Source organism: Macaca thibetana, chromosome 4 (genome assembly GCF_024542745.1).
Source record: "Macaca thibetana thibetana isolate TM-01 chromosome 4, ASM2454274v1, whole genome shotgun sequence".
Lineage (NCBI taxonomy): Eukaryota > Metazoa > Chordata > Mammalia > Primates > Cercopithecidae > Macaca > Macaca thibetana.
In genome coordinates, this window is record NC_065581.1 from 71,182,830 (window position 1) to 71,191,280 (window position 8,451).

Genomic DNA, 8,451 nt, shown 5'->3' on the forward strand with positions numbered 1-8,451 from the left:
AGTAACCCCAACACCTCCACCAAGAGCATGATATTGGGCAGGTTTGCAGTATCTAGTATATATTAGGTGCTTAGTAAATCATGGTTATAACTATATGTGTGCATACATCGGTGGATACAGTTTAGGTGTTAGCTGTATATGTGTAACTTTGGGTAGGAGGGAAGGGAATTCTACTATTCACTAGCTGAGCTGCTGCCGAAGGATGGGTCTCTTTGATGCCCTGTAGCCTGTACTGATGTTATCTCTAATAATTACAATGGGCTAGAGGTGGTACTTGACTTGGGGGCTGATGGATTCTCTTCTCCTTCCCACTACTGCCTGTGCCATCATTTCTACTACAGTGAATTCATAAATGGGACCACAAAGAAGGAAATAATTTATTCAAAATCACTGGTGATAAATCCCGATTATAAAGATGCAGATATAGGAATATTGTGGCCCCTGATCTAGTTGCATTGTCCTGTCAGCCTGTACAGGAATATTAGACCTCACTGCCCAGACTTTGACAGTGTCCTATGCTAGCAGAGAAACTTGTGGGTGGATTCTCATTGCTTTGTTTAGGCTATGTCCCTCTTCTTCCCTACAGAAATCCCCTATTTTATCTCTGTTTTCCATTCTGAAATTCCCACGTTTTCCGCTTTTCCTGTCAGTTACTGTGTTTCAAAATCAGCAAGTCCCAGGTCTCCCTTTTTGCCTTAAGTTTTCTGTTTGTTTCATGGAAGTTGTGGGCCAAAGCTTTCTGTCTTCTGTCCGTCTACTGCAAGGTCATATCCCTAGGGTAAAGGGGTGATGAAAGAACTTTGGATGATTCTCCACTCTGATTGGTAGTTGGCTTTTATTTCCTTTTATGTTATTCCAATTATCTAAAAAGTCAGACAACTGCATGAGTTCAGGATGAGAGGGAAATTAAATTGCAGCACCCATGAGAAAGACTTGATGGTTAAGAAAAGTATGAGTCAGTGACAAGACAGCAAATGCTTCCCGTTTTCACATGAAGGAGGGTATTAGTTCTGCATGTTTCAGGGTATTATGTCCAGTTACTAATGTCACGATTTAGGAAAGTAGACCAACTGGAGTCCACATGCAGCAAAGCAGCCGTAATGGTGTCAGGATGAAAGATTAAAGGATATGCAGAGACTCAGCTGGTGGAAGAGACAACTCAGACTCTAACACTTCTCTTCAAATATACGAAAGACTGCTATGAGCAAGCTCAAGTCGCAGAATCATTCCAAGTGGGTAGAGTTTGGCTCAATATTAAGAAGAACCAAATAGAGCATCCCTGAATCAGAAGGTAGTGAGCACATGGTCCCTGAAGTTGGTTAGTAGAGTGGATGCTAATTAGTGGCTGACGCTTCTTAAAATGGTATCTTATCCATTACTTTTTTTTTTTTTTTTTTTGGCATCGAGCGTTGAATATGGTAGAGGTTAAAAGGTTTGTAAATTGAGCTTGTGTTGTGGGTTGAATTGTGTTGTCTCCAAAAAAGTATGTTGAAGTCCTAACCCTTAGTACCTTGGAATGTGACCTTAGTTGAAAATAAGGCCATTGCACATTTAATTAGTTAATATGAGGTCACACTGGAGTAGAGTGAACCCCTAATCCAATATGACTGCTGTCTTTATAAGGTTATAAGAAGACAGCCATCAGGAGACAGGGGCATACAGAGAGAGTACCATGTGATGATGAAGGCAGAGGTTGGAGTTATGCAGCTGTGAGCCAAGGAACGCCTAAAGTTGCCTCCAAGCCACCAAAAGCTAGGAAGAGGAAAAGAAGGCTTTCCCTACAGGTTTCAGAGGAAACATGGCACTACAGACGTCTTGATTCAGACGCAGCCTTCAGAACTGTGAGACAATACATTTCTGATGTTTTAAGCCACCCACTTTGTGGTACTTTGTTATAGCAGTCTTAGGAAATGAACACAGCTCCCCAATTATACTAAGACCTAGGGAGATGAAGTGCCTTGCACAAGTCCTAAAACTTCTATTTTTTCCTCCCTTCACAACTTCTCAAGAGCAAAATCAAGACGTCTGTGTGGCATGAAGCAGGGACTCCATGACTGTTGTGGCATGAATTTCCTTAAGTCTGAATTCTAGCAGGTTGATGGCTTTCCCAGTTCCTGCTTCCTGTCCTGTTCCTAGCCAGTGCTGTTGGCTCAGCCCCAACACTTACCCTTTGCTCTTGGCACACCTGCCTGCAGTCACAGATGGGAGGACTGGAATTGCCATCCATTCTAGGAAAACTTACTCATTGTGTTTTTAAAAATAAACTCTTACAGTTAGGATGCCAAATTGATGTCCTCTTGAGTACCAGCTGAGATCAGTTGGAAATGACTGCCCTGGGGGATTTTGCCAGAGTTTTGAGGGCCACTTCTGAACCTGGTGGGAATAAGAGCTGGAATTAACTGTGGATGTCTGCACGGATGAGGCAAGGCCAGATGGTGGCATTTGAGCGGGAAATTTGCCATTCCCACTTTAGGATCTGTACTATACAAATTACCATTTAACTATGTTGCCTCGCATTGTGAACTAATTTTTTTTTTAAAATTGGTGTTGTTTTAATTCACAGTCCACATCTTAAGTTCACATCTTTAGAATTTCTATCCTACACCATAGATTCTATCTATCATCTATCTATCTATCTATCTATCTATCTATCTATCTATCTATCTATCTATCTATCATCTATCTATCTATCTATCCTATCATCTCTATCTCTCTATCATCTATCTAATAAATGCTGAGATCTATGATAGATCTATCTATCTATCTATCTATCTATCTATCTATCTATCTATCTGTCTGTCTAATACATCTGACTGAGGTACTCAGTGTTCTCTGTAGGCTTTACATTGTATAATTTAGAAATAATGATAATGTTGTAATAATAAAGTTATGCACTAAAGGTCTTGGCATCACAAACAAGTGAAAATGGACAACTACCTTTCTTCCTGGAGTCTTTGATTTTGTAGTTTTCATTCCCCCACATCCCCCACAAGTTACCATACATTTTGTTTTCTTAGGAATTGGTTGACAGATATTGAAGAACAGGGTAAATTATTTAGGAATATAAGATTATATGGCAGGTTGGTAAGTAAAAACTCGTGGTTTGAAGGATTTTATTTTTCTTTTTTTTTACTATAAAGGAACACATAGGAAGGGACTTTTTTCTATTATTAGGAAATGCAAACTAGGTTTACATTTCTCTCGGTAGCTTCTGAGAGTCCTATTTTCACCTCTACTATTGCCCCTGTTTCCCTTTATCTTTTCTCTACTCTGCATATCAATGCAATGAGAAGCACATTGCTGGAGGGCAGGGGTTATGCCTTACTTAGTTTTTAATCTTCACTATCTACACAGAGTTCAGCATATAGTAGATACTCAATATGGCAAATGCCAAAACATTTAGTTTATTTAATGAAGGAAATAATATTTATTTTTAAATCCTATTGTCTGATATTCTGCAGAAACTCACTTAATTTGTTTAGCTACTAATTACAAGGACAAGTACAATGCTCTGTCTCTCACAGCATCTAACATTACCTTTAACGCTGTACATGTTCAGGAATGTGTAACTGAATAGAATTTGAGGTACCAGCAATGAACAACTTTCCCACATGAATAAATAAAAGATAAAGAAATGGCAGTAGAAGAAGTAAAGGGAGAAAATGATGGAAAGAAAGAAATGCAAATGAGAGGGAAATAAGAAATAGTTCTAAGCATGACTACTGGGTGATTTGTTAAATTTCAGTTATGGAGATTAGTGCAGAATCTCAGCTGAGTCTCAAACACCATAGATATTTCAGTCTTGTGTTTAAACTGCCAAATAAAAAGTTAACCTCACTCATACAATTATGAGCGAATGCTGCTCTGTGTGTTCTTATTAAATTATTTACTTTCTTTCTACGCTTGCCCAAGTCTGCAGGAATAAGGTTTCAATTGTTTTTGGTTTTAACTAATTTCAGTAATTAACATAGTAGTTGTGAATTATTAAATATACTTTTGGAGTATTATAATGACAAAATAAAAGATATTATGAAAAGATAGTAATTGACTTCTCTCTAGCAGAACTGAAAAAAATCCTAAAGCTTCCCCTCAAAAATTCTGCATCTTTCTCAGGTTTGACTCTATCTCATCTCTTTTCATAGCTAAACTTCTTGACAGAGTTTTTTATATTTATTACCTACATTTCTTTGTCATTCCTCAAGCCACTAAAACCTGGGTTTACCTTGCAGAAGCTACTCTAAATCTTCTGATTGGCTCTCTACTTCTCCATCTAATGGACAGTGTCCTTGCTTGTCTTCTTGACATCTTAGCATTTGGAACTGTTGACTACTCTTCTTCCTGAGTCCCCTTTTTCCTTTACCTTCTTTTAAAAAAATTTTTAATGATTGTGAGTACATAGTAGGTATATACATTTATGGGGTACATGAGATATTTTGATACAGGCATGCAATGTGTAGTAATCACATGAGGGTAAATGGGGTATCCATCACCTGGAGCATTTGTCATTTGGGTTACAAACAATCCAATTATAATATTTTTGTTTTTAATAATGTATAATTAAATTACTATTGACTCTAGTCACCCTGTTGTGCTATCAAATACTAGGTCTTATTCACTCTTTCCAGTTTTTTGGACCCATTAACCATCCCCACTTCTCCCCATCCCCCGACTACCCTTCTGAGCCTCTGGTAACAATTCTTCTACTCTCTATTTCCATAAGTTTAATTGTTTTAATTTTTAGCTCACACAAATAAGTGATAACATGCAAAGTTTGTTTTTCTGTGCCTGATTTAGTTCACTTAACACAATGACCTCAAGTTCCATCCATGTTGTTGCAAATGACAGGATCTCATTCTTTTTTATGGCTGAATAGTACTATGTTTTGTATATGTATCACTTTTCTTTATACATTCATCTGTTGATGGACACTTATGTTGCTTCCAAATCTTGGCTATTGTGAATAATGCTGCAACAAACATGAGAGTGCGGATATTCCTTTGATATACTGATTTCCTTTCTTTTGGGTGTATACCCAGCAGTGCCATTGCTGGATCATATGGCAGCTCTATTTTTAGCTTTCTGAGAACCTCCAAACTGTTCTCCTTAGTAGTTGTACTAATTTACAGTCCCACCAACAGTGGATGAGGTTTCCTTTTTCTCTACATCCTCGCCAGTATTTGTAATCATGTGTCTTTTGGATAAAAGCCATTTTAACTGGGGTGAGGTGATATTGCATTGTAGTTTTGATTTGCATTTCTCTGATGATCAGTGATGTCACACACTTTTTCATTTGCCTGTTTACCATTTGTATATCTTCTATTGAGAAATGTCTATTTGGATGTTTTTCCCATTTTTAATTTTTATATTATGTATTAATCCCTTGGCAGATGAGTAGTTTGCAAATATTTTCTCCCATTCTGTGAATAATCTCTTTATTTTGTTGTTTCCTTTGCTGCGCCAGTAGTTTTATAGTTTGAGGTCTTAGATTTAAGTCTTTAATCCATTTTGATTTGATTTTTGTGTATGGTGAGAGACAGGGTCTAGTTTCATTCTTCTGCATATGGATATCCAGTTTTCCCAGAATATTGAAGAGACTGTCATTTCCCCAATGTATGTTCTTGGCACCTTTGTTGAAAATGAGTTCACTATAGATGTATGGATTTGTTTCTGGGCTCTCTATTCTGTTCCATTGTGTGCCTGTTTTTATGTTAGCACCATATTGTTTTGGTTACCATAGCTTTGTAGTATAATTTGAAGTCAGGTAATGTGATTCCTCCAATTTCATTTTTTTTCTTGGTATAGTTTTGGCTATTCTGGGTATTTTGTGATTCCATATAAATTTTAGGATTTTTTTTTCTATTTCTGTGAAGAATGTCATTGATATTTTGATAGGTATTGCATTGAATCTGGAGATTGTTTTGGGTAGTACGGACATTTTAACAATATTGATTCTTCCAGTTCATGAGCATGTGTCTTCAATTTCTTTCATCAGTGTTTTATAATTTTCATCATAGAGATCTTTTACTTTTTTGGTTAATTCCTAGGTATTTAATTTTATCTGTAGCCATTGTAAATTGTAAAAAGAAAGCCATTACTTTCTTGATTTCTTTTTCACATTGTTTGCTGTTAGCATATAGAAATGCTACTGACTTTTGTATGTTGATTTTGTATTCTGCAACTTGACTGAATTTGTTTATCAGTTCTAATAGTTTTTGGTGGAGTCTTTAGGTTTTTCCAAGTACAAGATCATATCACCTGCAAACAAGGAAAATTTGACATCTGCCTTTCTAATTTGAATGCCCTTTATTTCTTATTCATGTCTGATTGCTCTGGCTAGAACTTCCAGTACTGTATTGAATAACAGTGGTAAAAGTGGGAATCCTTGTCGTGTTACAGATCTTAGGGGAAAGGTTTTCATTTTTTCCCCATTCAGTATAATATTAGCTGTGAGTCTGTCATATATGCCTTTTATTACGTTCAGGTATGTTTCTTTTATAACCAGTTTTTTGAAGGTTTTTGTCATGAAGGGGTGTTCCATTTTATCTTTTTTTTTTTTTTTTAGTATCAGTTGAAATGATCATATGTTGATATGGTTTGGGTGTGTCCCCGCCAAATCTCAAATTGAATTGGATCTCCCAGAATTCCCACAAGTTGTGGGAGGGACCCAAGGGGAGTTAACTGAATCATGCGGGCTGGTTTTTCTGTGCTATTCTCGTGATAGTTAAAAAGTCTTATGAGATCTGTTTGGTTTGGCAGGGGTTTCTACTTTTGCTCATTTTCCTCATTCTCTCTTGCTGCTACCATGTAAGAAGTGCCTTTTGCTTCCCACCATGATTCTGAGGGCCCCCCCACCAAGCCATGTGGAACTGTAAGTCCAATTAAACCTCTTGTTCTTCCCAGTCTCTGATATGTCTTTGTCAGCAGTGTGAAAACAGACTAATACAATAAATTGGTACCAGTAGGGCATTGCTGAGAAGACAGCTGAAAATGTAGAAGCAACTTTGGAACTGGGTAACAGGCAGAGATTGGAACAGTTTGAAGGGCTAAGAGGAAGACAGGAAAATGTGGGAAAGTTTGGAACTTCCTACAGACTTGTTGAATGGCTTTGCCCAAAATGCTGATAGCGATATGGACAATAAAATCTAGGCTGAGGTGGTCTCAGATGCAGACAAGGAACTTATTGGGAACTGGAGCAAAGGTGACTCTTGTTATGTTTTAGCAAAGAGACTGGTGGCATTTTGCCCATGCCCTACAGATTTGTGGAACTTTGAACTTGAGAGATATAATTTAGGGTATCGGCAGAATAAATTTCTAAGCAGCAAAGCATTCAAGAGGTGATGTGGGTGTTGTTAAAGGCATTCCATTTTAAAAGAGAAACAGAGCATAAAAATTCAGAAAATTTGCAACCTGACTATGCAATAGAAAAGAAAAACCCATTTTCTGGGGAGAAATTCAAGCTGGCTGCAGAAATTTGCATAAGAAGCAAGGAGCCTCATGTTAATCCCCAAGACCATGGGGAAAATGTCTCCAGGCCATGTCAGAGACCTTCATGGCAGCCCCTCCCATCACAGGCCAGGAGGCCCAGGAGGAAAAAACATTTTTGTGGGCTAGGCCCAGGGTCCCCATGCCGTGGGCAGCCTAGGGACTTGGTGTCCTGCATCCCAGCCACTCCAGCTGTAGCTGAAAGGGGCCAACATACAGCTCAGGCTGTGGCTTCAGAGGGTGGAAGCCCCAAGCCTTGGCAGCTTTCATGTGGAGACTGTGGGTGCACAGAAGTCAAGAACTGAGGTTTTGGAACCTCCACCTAGATTTCAGAAGATGTATGGAAATGCCTGAATGCCCAGGCAAAAGTTTGCTGCAGGACTGGGGCCTTCATGGAGAACCTCTGCTAGGGCAGTGCAGAAGGGAAATGTGAGGTGGGAGCCCCCATGCAGAGTCCCTAGTGGCATGCTGCCTAGTGGAGTTGTGAGAAGAGGGCCACCAATACCTTCAACCTTGCACCTGGAAAAGCCACAGACACTCAGTGCCAGCCCATGAAAGTAGCTGGGAGGGAGGGTGTAACCTGCAAAGCCACAGGGGCAGAGCTGCCCAAGATCATGAGAATCCACCTCTTGTGTCAGCGAAACCTGGATGTGAGACCTGAAGTCAAAGGAGATCATTTTGGAGCGTTAAAATGTGACTGCCCCCCTGGATTTCAGACTTGCATGAGACCTGTAATCCCTTTGTTTAGGCCAATTTCTCCCATTTGGAATGGCCATATTTACCCAATACCTGTACCCCCATTGTATCTAGGAAGTAACTAGCTTGCTTTTGATTTTACACGTTCATAGGCAGAAGGGACTTTCCTTGACTCAGATGAGACTTTGGACTGTGGACTTTTGGGTTAATGCTGAAATGAGTTAAGAATTTGGGGGACCATTGGGAAGGCATGGTTGGTTTTGAAATGTGAGG